This window comes from Anolis sagrei, chromosome 2, assembly GCF_037176765.1.
Source record: "Anolis sagrei isolate rAnoSag1 chromosome 2, rAnoSag1.mat, whole genome shotgun sequence".
Taxonomy (NCBI): Eukaryota; Metazoa; Chordata; class Lepidosauria; order Squamata; family Dactyloidae; genus Anolis; species Anolis sagrei.
Window position 1 is genome coordinate 206581318 of NC_090022.1, and position 22458 is coordinate 206603775.

Sequence of the window (22458 nt, forward strand, 5' to 3'; positions counted from 1 at the left end):
ACAAAACATAGAAAAAAATTATACGTTGTTACATATGTGCCTTCCAGTCATTTATGACTTAACATAATTGTATCATGGAATTTTCTTGGCGAGATTTGTTTAGAGATAGTTTACCATGGCCTTCCTCATAGACTGAGTGTGTATGTACAACAGTTTAAAATATTAAATGGTCACAACCCCTTTCACGATGTCCTCAGTGGGGCTTCTCAGGAATAACCGGGGAAGTGGGATAACGGAGACAAATGTGAGCATCAGCTCCTGGATGTATTGGAAAGGCACCAGAGCAGGCAGGGGAAAAGCATCCTCCTGTCCTAAATTCAAAATGCCACCGCTACTCCTAGGAATTCACCAGATATAGACAGAAGCAAACACATATATTTCCTTTTTAAAAATTCCTGACAAAGGCGTGTACAACATCTGGGGCTTTCCAACAGTCTGGATGAGCCAAACTGTGAATAATGCTTGGTGAAATGTGAAAACTCACAAAAGACCTGCAGGGGGCAGAGCTTGAGTATACAATGAACAGCGGCAAATGAGACAAAATAATCCAGTATGAACACAGGAACTGAAGAAGAGAGACCTGCTGAATGAGACCAAGCCATATTTAGTCCACAATCCTGTTTTCCACAGTAGGCAGTCATATGCCTACAGGATATTGAGCAGTAGCTCTCCCTCACTAGTGCTCCTCTGGGGACAGTTTCAGAGAGGCATGGTACCTCTGTTCCCAGGGTGCATCTACACAACGGTTTGATACCACTTTAACTGCTATGGCTTAATACTGAGGAAACATGGGAGTTGTAATTTTGCAAGATCTTTAGCCTTCTCAGCCAAAAAGTACGCGTGTCTTGGCAAACTACAACTCCCAGGATTCCATAGCATTAAACACTGGCAGTTTAAAGTGGTGCCAAACTGTATTAATTCCACAGTGTAGATGCACACCTAAAAGTAATATATAGCCATCATAACTGAGCTCTCTCTGTCAGCTCCGGCTCCCTATGCGGGGACATGAGAGAAGCCTCACAAAAGCATCAAAAACATCCTGGTGTCCCCTGGGTGACGTCCTTGCAGACAGCCAAGTCTCTCACACCAGAAGCAACTTACAGTTTCTCAAGTTGCTCCTCACACAAAAAAACAAACAAACAAAAAACAGAGGGTTTCTATGGCTGAGCAGAGATTTGAACGCTAATCTCCAGAATCAAAATCCAAAGTGCAAATGATCACATGATATGAAGTGGGATTAAGGCCTCATCACACTAGAGGAAAAAACCCACTTAAAATCCTGCAGAATTCAGGGGTTTGTAATTTAGAGAGGAGCCTTTAACAGCCTCACTAAACTACAAACCCCAGATTTCTACAGGAGGCAGAAACAGGATTTTAAGTGGATTTTTTCTCTAGTGTTCTCTAACTTGAAACTACCCAGTGAGGCCATTTCTACACTGCCATATAATCCATATTATCAAAGCAAATAATCCACATTATCCGCTTTGAACTGGATTATATGAGGCTACACTGCCATATAATCCAGTTCAAAGCAGATAATCTGGATTTTAGATGGCAGTGTAGAAGGGGCCTGAGATTTATGGCTATACAGGATATCAGAATATTAGCCTATATTCATTCCACAGCTTGGAAAAGTTACATTTCTAGACCCATGTTTGAAATTTGGGTGTGGTATTCCATAATAATAATAATAATAATAATAATAATAATAATAATAAACAACTTCCACAATCTCACAGTACTTTTTCAAATGTGAAGTACTATTTCTTTTCCAAGGCTATGTAGGTGAACTTGCCTTTGCCTTGTGGTCTGAAACCAAAGCAGCTGAGGATCCATGCATTCCAATGCTAGTCATGCCCTGACTCTCATGCATTCCTTCAATGCTAGTCACCCGCAGCCATCCTTCTGATTTCTCGGATATGACTCCAAGTGTAAGCCTTGTTACATTTTGTCTCATGTCCTTCTTTTTTAAAATAGTAACTCCCTTTTACTAGAAATGTGTAGCTCCACCAACAGGCTTTAAATTTAGCAACCAAGAGTGCAAAGATCTGCTTTAAGGCATAATGCAAGGGTAATTTTGTGACCCCAAGTTCCATGCATTGCTAGATGCTGGTTGGGTGGGATCACACATCTGTGCACACATACATATGTACTTCTCCATCTATCCAAATTTTCATTTACATCTGGGCCCATTTACACTGACCATTTCATGCAGTTAGAATAGCCGGTTGGCTGTTAGGAATTGTGGGAGTTGAAGTCCAAAACACCAGGAAGGCCCAAGCTTGCCCATGCCTCAGTTAGAAGCTAGTTTCTAGTTGCGTCTGTCAGATAACAAACACAAAAGCGTGCGAGAAAAAAGCCCTTAATGTTCATCAGGGCTCTGTGGTTTGTGGTAATCACCATCCGGGCCTCAAACTGGTTCCAGGAATCCCTGTGTAATCATCTACATAGTGAAACCACTTCCTTCAATACCATTTTGAAATTGCATTAAATGGTCAGTGTAGATGGGATATGAGGCAAGGCTTTACAACCTCTGTCACTCGACTCTCAGATTAAACTAATCCAGATCACACTTTCTTCATTGGTGTTAATGGTTTTTGTATAGGATTTGCTTAGCAAGGGCTAATGCCAATATCCATAACTCCAGAGCAGTGGTTCTCAACCTGTGGGTCTCCAGATGTTTTGGCCTTCAACTCCCAGAAATCCCAATAGCTGGAAAACTAGCTGGGATTTCTGGGAGCTGTAGGCTAAAACACCTGGGGACCCTCAGGTTGAGAACCACTGCTCTAGAGATAGTGATCCAGATGTTCCCTTGCTGCTGGTATTAGCAATGGAGAAAGCTGTTTCCACCCCCAAATTGATAGCTAACCAGGCAAGGAAGTATCTGAGGAAGTAAATTTACCCCATGTTCTCACCTTAAAGTTGCTACAACCAGTCTGCACGACATATGGCCAATTCTGCAGACAAAGCATTTCTTCAAGCCCTTAACCTCACAAAAGAGCTGCAGTTTACTCCAAAGTGAAATATGTTATTTGGCTTGTGTAGACATAGGGTAAACCCACTTCCTTAGATTTTTCCTGGAAAGCCCAGAGTGTCGCCCCCCCACCCAAATGTTTTTGATATGTAAACAGATAGGTCATGCTGTCATATAATTTAGTTTCAGAATGCAGATTAACTGCATTGAACTAGATTATATCACAGTGTAGACACATATAATCAAGTTTAGTGCAGTTCAATCTGCATTATATGGATTATAGCAGTGTAGATGGGATTTATGAAAGTTTATGGTACCATCATCTTTCAGTTGGTCAGTTAAGCCCCTTCTACACTGCCATATAATCCAGATGATTAAAGAAATTATTTGCTCCGAACTGGATTATATGAGCCTACATTGCCTGGGGCTGTGGTTGGCGCAATGGGTTAAACCCTTGTGCTGCTGAACTGCTGGCCTGAAGGTTGGCAGTCTGAAGCCATAGGTCAGGGTGAGCTCCCGCTGTTAGCCCTAGCTCCTGCCAACCTAGCAGTTCAAAAACATGCAAATGTGAATAGATCAGTAGGTACCGCTTTGGCGGGAAGATTATAAAGACGCCTTGGCAGCCATGCTGGCAACGTGACTAGGAGGTGTCTATGGACAACAGGCTCCTCGGCTTGGAAATGGATAAAGAGCATCTCCCCATGGCCAGAGTTGAGCAGTGCCTTCAGAAGCCAGAGATGAAAGGGGAAGCCTTTACTTTGTTCTGTGTATTTGTGTGTCATTGTTATTTCACTATATTAAAGGCATTGAATGTTTGTCTATCCATATATGCTGTAATCCACTCTGAGTCCCCTCGGGGAGATAAAGCAGAATATAAATATTATTATTATTATATAATCTAGTTCAAAGCAGATAATCGGAATTTTATATGGCAGTGTAGAAGGAGCCTTACAAGATTCCTTTGCATACTGACATTCCAGACAATCACAGCTATGTTTTTAAATTCTACTAATCTGCTGGGCAATGAGAAAAATTGGACATCTTGGGCTGGATCTTACATACCCTATATCCCAGGATCTGATCCTAGATTATCTGCTTTGAACTAGATTATATGAATCTACACTGCCAGATAATCTGGGATGATATCCTGAGATACAGGGCAGTGCAGATCTAGGCTTGGTCTCCAGTGACCTGAAACTGTTTTCTAAGCATTTAACTACATGTTATGGTTGTTGTATGCCGCCATGACATCTGCAGCTCCATATGTGTTTTGTCTTATATTTGTTGTTGCTGTTGTTTATTGTTATTGTGTGCCTTCTAGTTGTTTCTGACTCATGATGAATCCATCATAGGGTGGTTTTCTGTGTAAGATTTGTCCAGATGATGGGGTTGCCTTTGCCCTCCCTTGGGACTGAGAGAGCATGACTTGCCCCAGGTCACTGAGTGCAGATTTGATCCTTGGTCTTCAGGGCTGTAGTCTGTGCTCAAACCACCACACTACATTGGGTCACTTCTCTTTTCCTATTCTTTTTAATTAGAACCAGGCTTCTGAGGAGTGAGGTTGAATGGGCCTTAAGAAGCATTGCTAATAACAAGGCAGCAGGAGACAGTGGGATCCCAGTTGAACTGCTTAAAATCTTGAAAGATGATGCTGGCAAGGTGATGCATGCTTTATGCCAGCACATATGGAAAACACAAAAATGGCCATCAGATTGGGGAAAAATCCACTTATATTTCCATACCAAAAAAGGGAAAAGCTCAAGAATGCTCAGATCTCTGTACAGTGGCACTTATTTCTCATGCCAGTAAGGTAATGCTCAACATCCTGCAAGGTAGACTCCAGCAGTAAATGGAGCAAGAGTTGCCGGATGTACAAGCTCAGTTGAGAAAAGGCAGAGGAACAGGAGACCAAATTGCCAATATCGACTGGATAATGGAGAAAGGAGTTTCAGAAAAACATCTATTTCTGTTTTATTGGTTATTCTAAAGCCTTTGACCATGTGGATCATAATAAATTGTGGCAAGTTCTTGGTGGTATGGGGATCCCAAGTTACCTTGTCTGTCTCCTGAGGAATCTGTATAACAACCAAGTAGTAAAAGTAAAAACAGACCATGGAACAACAGACTGATTCAAGATTGGGAAAGGAGTACAGCAGAGCTCTCACCCAACCTACTAAACTTGTATGCAGAACACATCATATGACGTGCAGGGCTTGGTGAATCCAAGGCTGAAGTTAAAATTGCTGGAGGAAACATTAACAACCTTAGATATGAAGATGATACCATTTTAATGGCCGAAAGCAAGGAGGAGCTGAGGAGCCTTCTAACCAAGGTGAAAAAAGAAGGCCCATAAGCTGGGTTGTAGTTAAACATTAAAAAACCTAAGATTATGGCAACCAGACTGAATGATAACTGGCAAACAGAAGGAGAAAACGTGGAGGCAGTGACAGACTTTTTATTTCTAGGTGCAAAGATTAGTGCAGATGCAGACAGTAGCCAGGAAATCAGAAGACGTTTACTTCTTGGGAGGAGAGCAATGACCAATCTTAATAAAATACCGCATTTTCCAGCATATTAGACGACTTTTTTTAACCCTGGAAAATCTTATGAAAAGTTGGGGGTTGTCTAATATGCCGGATATAAAATAAAAATAATAATTAAAAGAAAAGGATAAAATTCAACTCCCTTAGTGGTGTGGCCTGAGGAAGGGGGGAGGAGGGTGGAGGAGGAGGAAGGCAGAGGGAGGGAGGGCACAGGGAAGAGGAGCGGCAGGCCATATTGCCATGGAGACCAGCCGAGGGTGATGGCCCGCTGGGCTGTTCCCCATGGCCCCTGCCGCTCTTCTCACTCTACTTTCAAGGCCCTCCTCCACCCCCAACACTCACCTCCTCCAAAGGCCACTGAACTCGCCTAGTCCCAAGGAAGCTTGGATGTGCTCGCTGAGGCATTCTGGGAGCAATAGTTTCATGAGTCCTATGGCTCCCAGAACGCCTCAGCGAGCACATCCCAGGCACACCCCCACTCAGGGCTGCTGGATGTCATCATCCAGAGGCTTTTCTTTGGCCCTAGGCAAGCCCAGTGGCCTTCGGAGGACGTGAGTGGTGGGGGCAGAGGAGGGCCTTAAATGTAGAGTGGGGAGAGCAGCGGAGACTACAGGGACAGCCCAGGAGGGCATCACCCCTGGCTGGTCTCCATGGAATGCAGAGTAGTCTTAAACTGTGAGTATATCCCTAACTCTATATTTTGTCTTGAAAAGTTTGGGGACGTCTTATACCTCCAGTCGTCTTGTATACCAAAAATATGGTAATGAAGGGTAGAGACATCACACTGGCAACAAAGGTCCCCATAGTTAAAGCAATGGTATTCCTATGGATGGTATTCCCCATAGTTAAAGCAATGGTATACCTATGGATGCGAGAGCTGGAAGGCTGAGTGAAGGAAGATAGATGCTTTTGAACTGTGGTGTTGGAGGAAAGTTCTGAGAGTGCCTTGGACCCCGAGAAGATCCAGCTAGTCCATACTTCAGGAAATAAAACCCGACTACTCATTGGAGGGAAGGATATTTGAGGCAAAGATGAAGTATTTTGGCTACATCATGAGAAGACAGGAAAGCTTAGAGAAGACAATGATGTTGGGGAAAATGGAAGGAAAAAGGAAGAGGGGCCGACCAAGGGCAAGATGGATGGATGGTATCCTTGAAGCAACTGGCTTGACCTTGAAGGAGCTGGGAGTGGCCATGGCCGACAGGGAGTTCTGGCGTGGGCTGGTCCATGCAGTCACGAAAAGTCAGAAATGACTGAACAAGTAAACAACAACAACAATTCTTTTCCTTGAAAAATATAGTGAAAGAAACCCAATGGTGAATAAGTAAACAACAACAACAACAACAATTCTTTTCCTTGAAAGATATAGTGAAAGAAACCCAATGGTGAAATAACAAAGCATTTTCAGAGCTGACCCTACTATTAGTCAAAGGGAGTTGGTTGCTTCTAGCAGCACTTCCTGGACAGAGCATAACGTTGGGAACAAAATTGTGTGTGCCACACCTTCTGACCAGTTTCTCCCCTTAAACTAGCCTATGTTGACTCCTGCAATTGTTGAATTATCACTAGTGTTAAAAGATTCAGCAGCTAGTCCATTTGGTTTCTGGGTGTAGAGTAGGGTGGAAAACTCTTATCAGACAGGCAAATGCTTAGGTCAGGGCCTGAATATTTTACATGTCTTTGCTTCACCATTTAAAGTTCTAATTTGCAGAGGAAAGGAGACTCACAGAATAATGATGATGCTTTTTAATTGTGGCTGACTATCTCTAGCAACAGGAACTATAACAGATCTATCCTATGCCAGGGGTGATCCGATGTCTTTCTGCTTCTTCCTCTTCATTGCAATGGAAATATTCTGTCTTGAATCTCAAGTTATGAGACATTTCCCAGCAGCCTTGTAGTAATAAGTGTGGATGAATTGCGTTACCCGTGAGAAGTAATGGGCAAGTCATCTCCACCAAAATGTGTAGGTTGTGCTGAGCCTAGCCTTAAGACGGTGGTAAAAGCATTCTTCCTAACACCTTCTTAAGAGTTCTCACGCTTTAAGATGCAACTTCTCTCACAATTTAGAAGGAGATGCAAATAGAGCCTCACCCATGGGAATGGGAATGTCAATAAGGTGTCACTTTTGTCAGGCATGTTAAATGGAGCCAGGGCTAGTGAAAGGGAAGTGATCAGAGGCATTTACAGGTCAGGCCTGTATTTCCGATACTTAATACTCTGAATTTACATCAAGGATGAAGGTTGTATATTCACATTGCTTTCCTGCAACTTCTATAATCCCTCACAATTGCAGGCATGGGCAAACTTTCAAACTTAGGGGCCGCATGGCAGGCCGGAGTGGGATGGGCGGGTTCTCCCAAGCCCCCTCTCTGCTCTTTCCTCCCCTTCCTCTTCTCTTTCAGAAAGTGAAGGAAAGATTGGGAATGTTTGGATCCCAAAAGGTTGGCCTTGGTCAGGATGAAATGATGGACAGGAAAGAAAAGTGTATCCATTAGACCCTGTATTGCCTACTCCTGATATATAAACATAGAATCCTAGAGCTGGAAGAGACCCGCAAAGGCCATCCTGTCCAACCCCCTGGCACGCAAGAGGGCACAATCAAAGCACTCCCAAAAGACAGCCTGTGCATAAAATAGGACTTGGCGGTTTCGTTTTGTTAATTCATAATTCGTTAAAAATTCGTTATTTTTTTTATAACGAAGCGATAACGAACCATTCTGGAGCAACTTAAAAATGAAACGAATTTTTAAATTCATTTCGTAAATGCTTCGGATTCGTTATGTATTCATTTCGTTATCGGTTTGAGGTCGTTTCGTTATTATTTCCGCATGTCTGGGGCAAGTTTTATAGTTGTTTTTTGTTTAATTAGTGAAAAAAATTATAATATCACACCAACAGTCAACAACAGAGGGAGAGGGAAGCTTCAGAAGTTCCCCCTGTCCCATTTGGAGGCTTTTTAGCGTATTGCGCGGTCGCGTCCGCCATTAACGAATCGATTCGTTATTGTTTCGTATTTGTTTCGTTAATGTTTCGTAATTTTTAAAAACATTTACGAAATTTCGTAAATATCGAACTTTTTAAAAGAAAAATTTCGAGAAACAAATTTTTCCGTTGTTACCCAGGCCTAGCATAAAAGCCTCCAGAGAAGGAGAGACCACCACACTTCGCGGCAGCCTACGCCACTTTCCAGGAAGTTCTTCCTAATCTTGGTAGTCGCATCTCTTTCCTTGCCATTTGAAACCATTGCTCCCTGTGCCCTGGTGTCTAGAGCAGCAGAAAGTCAGCTCCCCCCCACCCACCCTTTGAAATCTTGAAACATGGTTCTCATGTTCCCTCTCAACCATCTCTTCTTCCAGCTAAACATCCCCAGGAGGAAAGGAGGAAGGAAAAAGAGGAGGAAGAGAAGGATGGAAGGAAGAAATGGTGGAAGGGAATGGAGGGAGCGAAGGAGGGAGGAAAGAGAGAAGGAAAGACAAAAAAGGAAGGAAGGAAGGAAGGAAGGAAGGAAGGAGAAAGAGGGAGAGAGGGAAGGAGAGCGAAATAGAAAAGGAAGGACTAAAGGGTGAAAGGGAAGGAAGGATGGAAGTAGAAAGGGAAGGAAGGAAGGGAGGGAGTAAAGGAAGAAGGAATGAGAGAAGGAAGGAAAGACAGGATGGTGAGAGAGAGGAGGGCCTGAGAACACAGCCCAAGGGGCCGCATCCACCCCGTGGGCCTGGATTTGCACATACCTGCTCTATTGCATAGCATAGCATGGATTTGTGATTCAGCAACATCTGGGGCAGAGATGAGCAAATGACAGAGATCAGTGGGGCCCAGGGTGCTCCTCCCATAAAATAAAATCTTCCCCATTTTTGGGGAAAGTTCCAGATCCCATCTGATTGTGGAAGCTAAGCAGGGTCAGCCCTGGTTCATACAGACTATCTTCAAATACTGTAGAATATATTTCAAAGGAAGGAAAGAGCAAAACCACCTCTGAGTATTCCTTTCATAAGAAAATACTATGAGGTTCATTGGGGCACCATAAAGCACACACACGCTCACACACACACACTTCACACTCAACATCTCAAGAGGGGGAGTTTTACCATATGGGGTGATCAGGTTTCTTGGAGTCCTTTGTTATATGAGGAAGTGACTAGAAGATCAGTTGCTGATCACATTTCCTGTCACACATCCCCACTCCTATTTTAACCCTAGTGAAATGAGTTCGTGCTACAGAACAAAAGTGCTCATCTTAAAAACGTCAATACATTTAAGGGGGGGAAAGACATAAAGAAATGTTGCAAAAACAGTTTGTAATGCATTGTTGAAAGCTTTCATGGCCGGAATCACCAGAATCACTGACCCCTCTGACAAACCCTTGCGACCCCTCCAGGGGTCCCGACCCCCAGATTGAAAAATACTGTCTTAAATGTGTTGTTGTAGGTTTTTCGGGCTGTATGGCCATGTTCTAGAAGCATTCTCTCCTTTAAAAAAATTATTTCACACAGACAATCTAATATATAATCAGAAAACATACATTCAAAAATAATGAAACCTGTCCAGATTTGTATGCAAATGACAACTTGTGCAAGATAAGTATAACATACTTTACCATTCACTCGAATTTAAGACATTTTCAAAGCAAAATCCATGCAAACTATTCCTAACTAGAGTTATTGGTTACTCTGTTTTAGGAAAAACTGTTTCCAATTGGATAATAGCAATAGTGCCACCAGCTCTCCTGATGTTTCACCTGCATCTGTGCCAAGCATCCTCAGAGATTGTGAGGTAACCTCACAACCTCTGAGGATGCTTGCCACGGATGCAGTCGAAACCTCAGGAGAGAATGCTTCTAGAACATGGCCATACAGCCCAAAAAACCTACATCAACCCAGTGATTCCGGCCATGAAAGCTTTCGACAATATCTTAAATGCTCCGAATTAAATGGCTGTGTGGAAGGAACCAGAGACAAGACAAAAACTGGATTTAAGCCAGGAGCAAGCAACACGTAGCTCTCCATATGTTGCTGGAAAGCAACCCCATGAAAATCCAATGATGAGAAAACAAAGGAGCTGAAGAATAGCAGCAACTGGAAGATCACATGTAACCTCTCTTAATTTAGGCCAAGGAGCCCTACAATCTTTGAAAGCACACATATATTGTAGTATAAGTGTTTGTGTACCTGGTTTCTTATTGTCAGATGAATGAAACAGATTCATCTATACTGATTTATAGTTTTGCTGGAAGAGATGGTAACACAGCTATTTTTCCCACCTCTTAAACATTTTGGAAACTCTCAGCTACAGAGCTAGACAGTTGGTACATTATTATCATAATCTCTGTTGTGGTTTTGGATCTATGCAAATCCTATTCAAACCTCAGCTGTGGCTCTTGCGGGCCATGCCATTCAGCATGCTATTAATAACAACAGGCTTACTTCCCATTTGAGATAGAAAAAAGCACTCTCCTGACATTTCCGTTGCCTGGCAGACACAAAAATCGGGATGACACCAGTTGGCTAACGCTGTGCTCAAGGAAGATTCGGAAAGACTGGCTGGAATCAAGATGCGCTACCCTCCAAAAAGAACAATCAACAGATGTGGCCATCAATCTTTTCTGTGGGCTATTATCTTTGAAGCACAGGCCCTTTCCACACTGCCATATAATCCAGATTATCAAAGCAGATAATCCACATTATCTGTTCTGAACTGGATTATATGAGTCTACACTGCAACATAATTCGGTTCAAAGCAAATAATTTGGATTTTATAGTGTAGAAGGGGCCACAGTAGTTAATGAGCAACATGAGAAACTCTTTTCCTTGCCATTAGCTGGGTTAAATGTTTTGCATTATTAACTGGGGAGTAGCCAGGTGCTCTAGAAAGGTCTACTGTAGGAGGATTTGAAAAAGGATGTCGTGATATGTTGGGTTAACTGGAGAGACATGTGTCAGAAGCTGATTGGCTGAGTGTGCCAGGAGTCAGAATTCTGATTGGCTGCTGCCTCTGGCTAGCTGCTGATGTCATCGAGGGCATCGGAGACCCCTGCTTTCAAGTTGGTCTGACCCGCAGCAGGGAGTTCCACAGTTCCTGGGAGCCACAATTGGGACAAACTGATGAAATGTGCCCCCAACAATCAGCTCAACCAGGGACTATACACAGCCTCTATGTCTTTCTTTCACTTTCCCCCAAGCCCTAACTTTGTAACAATTCCCCAAATAAAGATACTTGAAATTGCAACTTTTAAACTCTCTAGCCTGATACTTTGTGTCACTTCTTGCCTGAACTATCTACATGCATGAATTCAACCTTTTCCAGGCCGCGGGAGACTGTGAGCCTGCCCGGAATGCCTCCCTGGCGTTCCGGGGATGCCGGATCAGTGTCGCTTCAAACCGCGGATACGGAATCTCCCCTTTCAGATCTCCGTATCCACAAAATGGCAGATCGGCTCCATTTTAATGTCTTATTTTTCTGTGCTAAATTCTAACCCTATCTGCTATCTTGCTTTTCTTATTACGGATCCCTACGCTCAGGAAATAACCTCTCAAGTTTTGAGAATATATTTTATCAGAAACAGCTGATTGTCAAAAGTGCCAGTTCCATTGCTGCCGCTCCATTTCGCTTTGCCGCCCCTTGCTCCTGCCAAACCCCTGATCCGGAGACTTGATGCGGTCCCCCCATGGGACTTCGGGGAAGAGCCTGGCCTTGGGGCCTCGGACCTTGAAGGGAAATTCTAGTTTTCCAAGGACCAAAGCGCGGATCGATTGCAGCACTGCTGGGGCTCCATCCGCCAGCCTTCCCAAAGATCATGGACTCTCTGCTGCATGTCTTGGAACTCAAAAAGCACCATTTCTCCACATGGACTCCCTTCAAAAACTCTGAACTCAAAGTTTCCTTATGAAATTAATCTTTTATTAAATGTACTTGGAATGTGGGACAGGGATGGGGTTTATTGCTATGAAATACTTGTGATTTGTATGTATGTATATCCTTCTATGAAATTTGCCCCTTGCCCAACCTTGAAGTGGCATCCAGGAAGCGACCAGCCACTTGAGAGGGTCATTTGACCTCACAAAAAACCAACATTACACAGAGCCTTTGCATGGACAATAGTAAAGGAAATTCCTATTTATTTTCAGAGTAAGGCTGATAGATAGGTATTTCCTCTGGTCAACTTTGATTGATAGAACACAATAAGGGCGAGACTGCCCACAGGGGGCCTTCTGCCCAGCTCCGTTTGCCTCACCCGAAACCCATCACAACACACACACCTTATCAGATCAGGACAGGAAAACTCGACTTAATTAAATCACCCTCCCATTACCAAAACAATAAGCTGATCCCTCAGCTGGCTGATTTTCCGGACGCAGGGACACATAGGTTTCAGGAATGTCATAATCCTTTCATCCCCCATTGTCTTTCCTTGTCCCGCCTCCTCTTCCCTGATTCGCTAATTCCTCGAAGCGGGAAAAGCTCCCTGATAGGCTCCCGCGAAGCGGAGAAGCCTCATGATTGGCTGAGGCCGGGGGCGGGCTGCCAAGTCTCCTCTCAGCTGTCCAGCAATCAGCCAATCACCGTCAAGCCGGGTGGGGAAGGGAGGACGGGAATTTTGAAATCTCTGTACATGTTTTTGCTATAAAAATGCTTCCAAACTTTGTACTGGCATGCTTGTATGTGAATTATCACTGCATTGCATTTGCTTCAGCTGAATCGCTCCAATAAAAGCCTCAGTCGCCGCTTCTTCCGCTTTGGTGAGCATATTTATTTATTAATAATTCTAAAATTGCTGGAATTAGTCTTCTCTGTCCTTGCCAAAGTAGCGGACCCTCCTTGGTGCAGTCCTAGGGGTCTCTCTTTCTGGGGAGACCCTCCTAAAAGTCCGTATTGACTTCATTGAGACCAACAGTTCTACCTGTCATTTTGCCTTTTCTCACTTTGGACAGTGAAGAGAAAGTGCTGGCTACCAACTATCTTGAAGCTTGATCATTTTAAAGCATGAGGCATATTTTGAAGACTATTTAAAAGGACTATTTTATTATCACTGTTCTCTGCCTGAATTCAAAGAGACTGAAATATGTATTGTTACCCTGTTTGAACTTTTGAACTAAAGTAAAGATACTGTTACTTGTTACACAAGCCTGAGTGACATTTTATTATACCGCAGGGTATATCTTGATTTAAATACTGTGATAAAACCTTTGCTTATTCTGCTTATTCACATTTACCAACCCTCACATATTGCAGCAGAAGCCTATACTGTCCCATCCTATATTTGGACTTAGACTATCTACACTGCAGAATTACAGCACCACATTAACTGCTATAGTTCCATTCTATGGAATCATGGGATTTATAGTTTGTTCTGGCACCAAAGTCTCTGACAGAGAAGGGTAAATTTTCACAAAAATACCGATCCAAGAATACCATTGCATTGAGCCATAGCAGTTAAAATGGTGTCAAATTTCCATAATTCTTGGGTGCAAATGCAGCTCCTGATCAAATATAGTACCAGTCATTGCGGAAAATGGAAGCAAAGTAAAAAAAAAAAAACCTGCAAATAAAGAAATTCCTTTTTTGGGTTGCTGTAAGTTTTTTGGGCTGTATGGCCATGTTCAAGAAGCATTCTCTCCTGATGTTTTGCCCACATCTGTGGCAGGCATCCTTAGAGGTTGTGAGGTCTGTTGGAAGCTAGGCAAGGGAGGTTTATATATCTGTGGGAGAAAGAACCCTTGTCTGCTTGATGCAAGTGTGAATATTGTTAATTTTCAATAAAAACTTTGCTTTTTCTTCTCCATCTCACCTCTGACCACATGTGTACGACTATTTTCTTAGTAGTTTTCATATTCTCATTCCTGGTTTCATCACCATAATTGAATACTTCTCAATGAATCCTGCTCTCACCCCAGTACTTTTGCAATTGTCTGTAGAAAAGGCATATCCGTACTAGCAGGGTTCAGTAGACATCACATAAACATTTCAGGTAGCACACACTGGCTCTTAATCACTCAAGGAAGCTGCATGCAGAGCTAGATACTGGATTTGGGGTATTTCATCAGCATTCACATGACTTCCTTGGTGTGTGCTGGAAATCACTACAGATTGGTTCAGAAAGAAGCTGCAGTAATATGAGAGCCATTTCCTTTTCCAGTGATGCAATCCTACACGTGTGACGTCTGCAGATGGATTACACAACCATGCGGTTAATGTTGTGTGGGTTTTTCCTCTCCGGTTGGCACCTTTTTGGGAGATTGGCAGCTTTCCGCAAAAGACAGGTGCGTTAGGCTGTGTCATTATGTACAGCCCAAAGCCAATGTGGTATCACACCAGAGAAAAGTACCTGCCAAGACGGGCTGCTTAATTTGAAATTATTGTAAAGAAGGATAGGAGAACCGGTGAATCTTTGGAGTAGACGAATGACTCATCCCATCATCTCTCATGAGCTCCCAGTGGCACAGTGGGTTAAACCCTTGTGCTGGCAGGACTGAAGACCGACAGGGTGCAGGTTCAAATCTGGAGTGTGGATGAGCTCTCTCTGTCAGCTCCAGCTCCCCATGCAGGGACATGAGAGAAGCCTCCCAAAAGGATGGTAAAACATCTGGGTGTCCCCAATTCTCTCACACCAGAAGCGACTTGTAGTTTCTCAAGTCACTCCTGACACACACACAAAAAATCATCTCATCATTGGCCCGCTGTCAGAAACCAATGGGACTGCATTCCAACAATGTCTGGATGGCCCAAGTTTCACAGCCCATCTGGAAGTATCCCTTTAATAAGGTTAAAAATAAATATAATGTGTGGAAAAGCCTTAAGCCAATATTGAGACAGATATTGTGACAGGACATTGCATAAAGATCTAAGTGTTCTTACTAGTTCATATTACTAAATGCCTATGAATTCCTTTGAGTTTTTGGGAACCTGACTATGAGCAAGGCTCCTTCCAAATGACACCACAACAGCCTTCTCCAGGATCTGTAACTGAGATGTGTGGCAACTTTTGAAATGCTTGTACCATGACGTATTTAGCAATGCACTAATGACTGGACTTTCGATGTACCCAAGGGAGGGAGCAAGTAACATGTTGTCACCGGGCAAGGTTCTTTCCATATGAGAGATTGTTGCACTCTTACCTAGTTTATGTGCAAATCAGTGCCTGTCCCCTGTCTTGAATTACTATGCTTCTTGTATTTGATTTCCGAACTGCCTGAATTTGATTTCCAAACTCTTGTTGGAATTCAGATTCTAACAAACTTTAGGTAAAGGTAAAGGTTTTCCCCAGACATTAAGTCCAGTTGTGTCTGACTCTGGCGGTTGGTGCTCATCTCAATTTCTAAGCTGAAGAGCCAGCGTTGTCCGTAGACACCTCCAAGGTCATGTGGCCAGCATGACTGCATGGAGTGTGGTTTACTTGGAGCATTTTTTTGACATACAGTACCATAAAATCCTATACAAATCAGTTCAAAAGTAAGGCCCCTGAATTCAGTGGGTGTGGAACTGTCTCCCAAATAACTATGAAGAGCTACGTTGGGCTCCCAACCCCTTTGTAGTTCCCCAAACTCCAAAGCCCATCCTCAGCCTCCTCCCTACTTTATTTAAATTTTGACTCAGCTCATGGAGACTTACCTTCGTCTGAATGGCCTATTATTAACTGACTGGTACGTTTTAAATGTCTTAATTTTTGTGTGTTTGTGTCAGAAGCGACTTGAGAAACTGCATGTCGCTTCTGGTGTAAGAGAATTGTCCATCTGTAAGGATGTTGCCCAGGAAATACCCTGGTGTTTTGCCATTCTTGTGGGAGGCTTCTCTCATGTCCCTGCATAGGGAGCTGGAGCTGACAGAGGGAGCTCATTCATGCTCTCCCCAGATTCGAACCTATGACCTGTCGCTCTTCAGTCCTGCCGGCACAAGGGGTTTAATTACTTCTGACCATTATTAGAATCATTAGAGAAATGTGTCCCAATTATTTTACTTTGTATATTTAAAATTCTTCCTCACTATTGAGTTGTTTTATAAGTATATTCTGTTTTTGTTTATTTGATTGTTTATTATTTGAAGTGCTTTATTATGTTATATTTCTGAGGCATTGAATGTTTGCCGATCTTTTCTTGTATACCAACCCGAGTCCCTTTTGGGAGATAGGGCAGCATAGAAATAAAGATGATGATGATGATGATGATGATTATCCCCCAATTCTTTGATGAGTGAAAAAATTCCTATTCTCTTAGGGCAGTAAATGTTACTTTAATCATTTGGCCGAATTTCTCTGTAATATCAGTTTAAATATTGTTTTTTTATATATTTTTTTCTTCTGGTGGCGTGGGATGGTTACTGCCACATTTTTCACCTAAAAAGATGCAATTGTGGCTTTCTGTGCACAGATTCCAGAACTGACCCTATATCACAGGGGTGGGAATCATGTACCTCTTTAGATGGTATTGGGCTGCAATTTCCAGCATTCCTCACAATTTGTTAAGCTGTTATGCAGTCCAACATTTGGACGGACACATGATTCCCATCCCTGCCATGTCATAAAGCATGCCTTATGATCCAAACAAAGAGCTGCACGTGCCATTTTGAATCAACTTATGCTCTTTGGTGAGGCTACTTTAGGGTCTGTCCGTTGAAAAGGATAAAGCACCACCCTCAATTTCTGCAACTAGGGAATCCTAGTATGTGATTTTCTCATTGCAGAATCATGGAGTCATAGAGCTGTAACCCCCCAAAAAAAACAACCCGTAAGATTTTACTTACCATCTCGGAGCTTAGATCATCTGGGGAGGCCCTGCTCTCAGTCCCACCTCCTTCGCAGGCATGATTGGCAGGGATGAAAGACAGTGTTTTTTTCTTTCACACTTTTATTCTTTTGTATTTAAAATTAATCTTTGAAGGATGAATTGTATATGCTAGGAAAGCTATTGTTTTCATATCTAACTAGCCATCCCCTACTATACTTTCCTGTGGCCCAGTCGGTGTATATGTGTTTTGTGTGTGTATATATGCATATATGTGTGTATATATTTGTGTATAGTTGTATATATGTGTGTTTGGGTATATATGTGATTTTGTGTATGTGTTGTAATGTTTTGGGTTGGGTTTTTTTTGCTTTTTACATCTCTTCTGCTGTGTTTTTCAGTGTTTTTATGAGTGATAGTCACTCGTTGGCCTGATAGGTGTATTGTGTCCAAATTTGGTATCAATTCATCCAGTGGTTTTTGAGTTATGTTAATCCCACAAATAAACATTACATTTTTATTTATATATGTAGTTTTGAATCTAAGTTACTTCCACCAGAGTAGGGACTGACAAAGATCCAGAGTGGGCATGTAAATGTTCTGAAGAGGGAGCAAAATGCTGTTTATATAAGAAGGAAATTTCCCAGTGGCAACAATGGGAGATTTAATCCCAGACCAAATACCAAAAGAGTTTTATTTTTAAGGAGTGAAGAGGAGCTAAAGAGGGTTAATTTCCCTTTCATTGCTTCCGGTGGTTGTGATAATTATCCGCCACACACCCACAGCAGATACCAGCTATTTATTTAATTGTACTTTAATTGCAAAGATGCATTTTTGGCCCTGATAGTTGTACTTGAAGGCTACATACCATACATTTGCTACTTCATCACACAAGAAGAAATAGGCCACTTGCTCCTCTTCAGCCACGGAGCCTGCCTAGCGCCATCACATGATGCAGGCTGTGGCCCTGCGCCATTCATGACCAAAGTGGCAAGGAATCATAGAATCATAGAGTTGGCAGAGACCTCATGGGCCATCCAGTCCAACCCCCTGCCAAGAAGCAGGAAAATTGCATTCAAAGCACCCCTGACAGATGGCCATCCAAACTCTGTTTAAAAATCTCTAAAGAAGGAGCCTCCACCACAAGTGTCATAAGATTCTTCCTTGCCAATGATGGAAAGGCAATCGGGTTTTGGGTAGCTCCGATGGAGGTAACTGCCTTTTTCAGTCTTTTGCCCTGTCTGATGGAGGAAGGGACAAGGCGCCAATGCACCTTGTACTGATGCCCCCATGTGATGGGGTAAGGAGGAAGGGTGTGTTAGTTGCCACGTGGCAACGAGCGCCTTTCATTTTGCTGCGGTTGCCAGCGAAATGGAACTAAACGGGGGGGGGGGGATGGTCTCGATATGACGAGGCCTTTAGATGAACTGGTGTGTTTGTGGTTTATGGTGAACCTAAGGCAAACCACCACACCAGCGGTCCTCTGAGGACCCTTCTACACTGCTCTGTATACAAGGATATGAGAGAGAGCTGATTGCTGGTAGCAACATAACCGTAGTGGTCTGATGTGCCCTTGGATCACACAGATGGCCAGAGGGCTCCACTGATGTTCCTGAAGATGCATCAGAGAAGCTCCAGCACTAGATTTTCCCGTTACGTTTAAGTTTTATTCTTTCAGTATTGCATATGCACTTGAAGCAAATTCCATTGTAATGAGTGTCCCATGAGAACATCCTTAGAGGTGCAGTCACAAAACTTGAAGGCACTAAGTATACATTTAATGTTGTACTTAAGATTCTGTAATAAGATTGAAGCAAGATTTTTTAAATTTAACTGTTGTTACTAACGGACACCTAATGTAAATCAATGAATTAAGACTATAGATTCATACTAGAAGCTGCATTGACTAATGCTAGGGTAGTTGTGACTTTTATGGAAGTCTTTTGGCCCTCGTTCCTACCTTTGCATTGGAACACGTGTATTTTTATGCTGTTTAAACTTTAACTTTTAAAATGTATACTAATATTTGAAATTGTTCTAGCTGTTGATCCTTATTTGAAATTATTTAAACTGATTTTATTTTGAGTCACTCAGAGACCTTAATATCTAAGATACAGAGATACTTGCACGAACACCTCAGAAAGCAAGAGTCCAAAAGTGGCAGGCAAATACCAGTTGTGAGAGATGGGGAGTCTTCTGGGCACACAGAAGACTGGGCAACTTGGAAGGCACTGAACAGACTATGCTCTGGCACCATGAGATGCAGAGCTAACCTTAAGAAATGGGGCTACAAAGTGGAGTCCACAACATAGGAATGTGGAGAAGAGCAAACCACAGGCCACCGACTACAGTGCAGTCTGAGCCCTGCCACATGCACAATGGAGGACCTTGTCACAGCGACAACAGAGGCACTCCAAGTGGCCAGCTTCTGGTCAAAGGTCATTTAGTATAATGCCAAGTTTAACTTTGTTTGTGTTTTAAATACATTATAACTGTACACTCAATATGCTTATGTCATGATAAATAAATAAATAAATACATAAATAAAGACCTTTAAATATGGGGCAGCGCAGAAATATAAATAAATGCTTCTAAAAGTATTTGTACATCTATGTTTGATCTCTTTTTAAAATCACTTTTGCCACAAGCCAAATGGTAGAATTGTGCTTTTGCTCACAAACTTTTTCCACGTGTAGACACCTTGTTGAAATTAGCTTTAAATTGTCATGAATTGAACTCTGCCTATTACACGTGTAACCTATGCTTGTGGCGTGTGTGTATTGTTATATGTGAGTTCAAGTAACTAGTTGACCTAAGATGACCCCACGAATTTTCTTAGGCAAGGAATCCTCAGGGGCAGTTTTGCCAATTCTTTCCTTTTAAATACAATGCAACTCCTATATATGCAGGGGATAGGCTCCAAGATCTTCCATAGATAACTTAAAAAGGAATAACATTGAACCTGGTATTTTGACTATACTTGGGATGGAAGCATATTATAGAATTTCAGTGGAGGACATAGAAGGGACCGGAAATATATCTGACTATTTTTGTAGCATGATTAAGTGAAATAGTGGACATCTACACAATGGATAAGGGAGTTGTACTGTATAGAATGGGGCCGCGGTGGCGCAGTGGGTTAAACTGCTAAGCTGCAGAACTTGCTGATCGACAGGGTGGCAGTTCGAATCCGCAAACAAGGTGAGCTCCCACCATCAGCCCCAGCTTCTGCCAACCTAGCAATTCAAAAACATGCAAATGTGAGTAGATCAATAGGTAATGCTTTGGCAGGAAGGTAATGCACTATGTAGTCATGCCACATGACCTAGGAGGTGTCTATGGACAATGCCGGCTTTTTGGTTTAGAATCAGAGATGAGCACCACTCCCCAGAATCAGACTTGACTAGACTTAATATCAAGGGGAAACCTTTACCTTACTGTACAGCTTATTGCAATTGTGTTGTTTTAGCCTACAGCATTTGCTGTTGCAGGGTTAAACCAATAGAAACTCCTAACTTTATTATTGCGTAAACTTTCCTGGACGAGAGCCCACATCTTTAGATGCAGAAAATACTATTCAAAATTTTAGGAATATACACAGTACGTGTGGTCTTGAGCAGGGAATGAGGTTAGACAGTGAAGTCAGAGAGAGATCAAATGAAGAAGACACATACAGAAAGCCCAACTTGAGAACATGACATCATGGCAATGGGCATGATGAGAGCAATTGATACTGGACACTTGCAAAACTGTTTTTGATTAAATGCAAACATTCTGGCACAAGATAAGCCAGACACAAACATTCTGGTAGTAGATAAACCAATTAATGCATGGAATGTAATTAGAAGCCTTCCTCCTGATGCAAACCTTCTGTTGCAGTTCAGCCCATGGTGGTGTCTCATATTACTGTTAAGGCGGATTCTGAGCCTGAGATTTTAAGTCCTGAAACTGAGCAGTCTGTGTCTCCCAACTAGTCAAGGCCACATTCCAGAGGATGCAGTGGAGTCGATCTCTAGGGAAAAGAGTTCAGAGGCTGAAACTCCAGGTGCCGAGCATAATGATTTTCAAGAAAATTGTAATGAGTTTGTTGATAGTAGACTTAGTTTTAGTAGACTTCGGGCTGATCAACAAAAAATACAAAGGTCGCAGCGCTTATTAGAAAAGAGGCCCATATCTGAATCTCATGTGAAAAGACTTTTTTTTTTTTTGGGTATGTTAGGGAGGCTGGGAGTTTTGCCCAGCAGTCTGGTCAACTTTGATAATGGAGCCACCAGCTCTTGCCAAGCCATACCAGCTTGTTTGGGTTTTCTTGAATTCCTGTTTTGAATGACCTTCCTGCCTTGGGACTCTTAATTATTCTTGCACCTGGAACCTTATGGATTATTGATACATTTGGACTTTGAAGTTTTTACTATTCTTGCTGTTTGCTCCCAGCTTCGGAAACCCCTTGGGCTCTGTTGATGGCACTGCCAGGCTGGACTGAGGCCTCAGCCCAGCCTGGCAGCGCCATCAATGGCTCCCAAGGGGCCTCCAAGGCCAGAGCAGCAGGGGCAGCAAGGAGGAGGCTCCACCCACTCTGCGGCAGCCTCCTCCTCCTCTCTGCCTGTGCTACCCCTTCCAGGAGCCCCCACGATAAGTGAAAATCAGTGAAATGGGAACGTTTTGCCCATTCGGTGGCATCCTCCTCCTCCTCTCTGCCTGTGGTGCTTCCGGCTTCGGAAGCCCCTTGGACTCCGTTGACGGCACTGCCAGGCCAGCCTGGCAGCGCCTTCAACAACGCCCAAGGGGCCTCCGAGATTGGGATCAGCAGAGGCAGCGAGGAGGAGGAGAAGGACTCTGTCGAGTGGGCGGAGCATCCCTATTTCACTGTTTTTCACTTATCGCGGGGGCTCCTGGAACGGAACCCCCACAATAAGTGAGGGAACACTGTATAATGAAAAAAATACCTATTATATAACCTTGCTTGGATTGTTGTTTTTACTTCACAAGAGACAACTATATGTTTGCTATAGTAGGTGCTAGAGTCCAACTGAGAACTCACAATGAAGATCTGTGTAGGAACCATGGTAACTATATACCCCAATATATCGTATGTAATTTAAAAGCGTAAAGCTAACCTGAAAGGTCGCAGGTTTGAATCCGGGGAATGGCATGAGCTTCCGCTATCTGCCCCAGCTCCTGCCAATCTAGCAGTTTGAAAATATGCAAATGTGAGTAGATCAATAGG

General features: G+C 42.9%; 1 pseudogene; it reads left to right on the top strand.

Moving 5' to 3' along the window:
- LOC132765418 (kinesin-like protein KIF23) overlaps nucleotides 1-22150 on the top strand; it is a 33158-nt pseudogene extending 11008 nt beyond the window's left edge.
- Nucleotides 22151-22458: the final 308 nt, after the last annotated feature.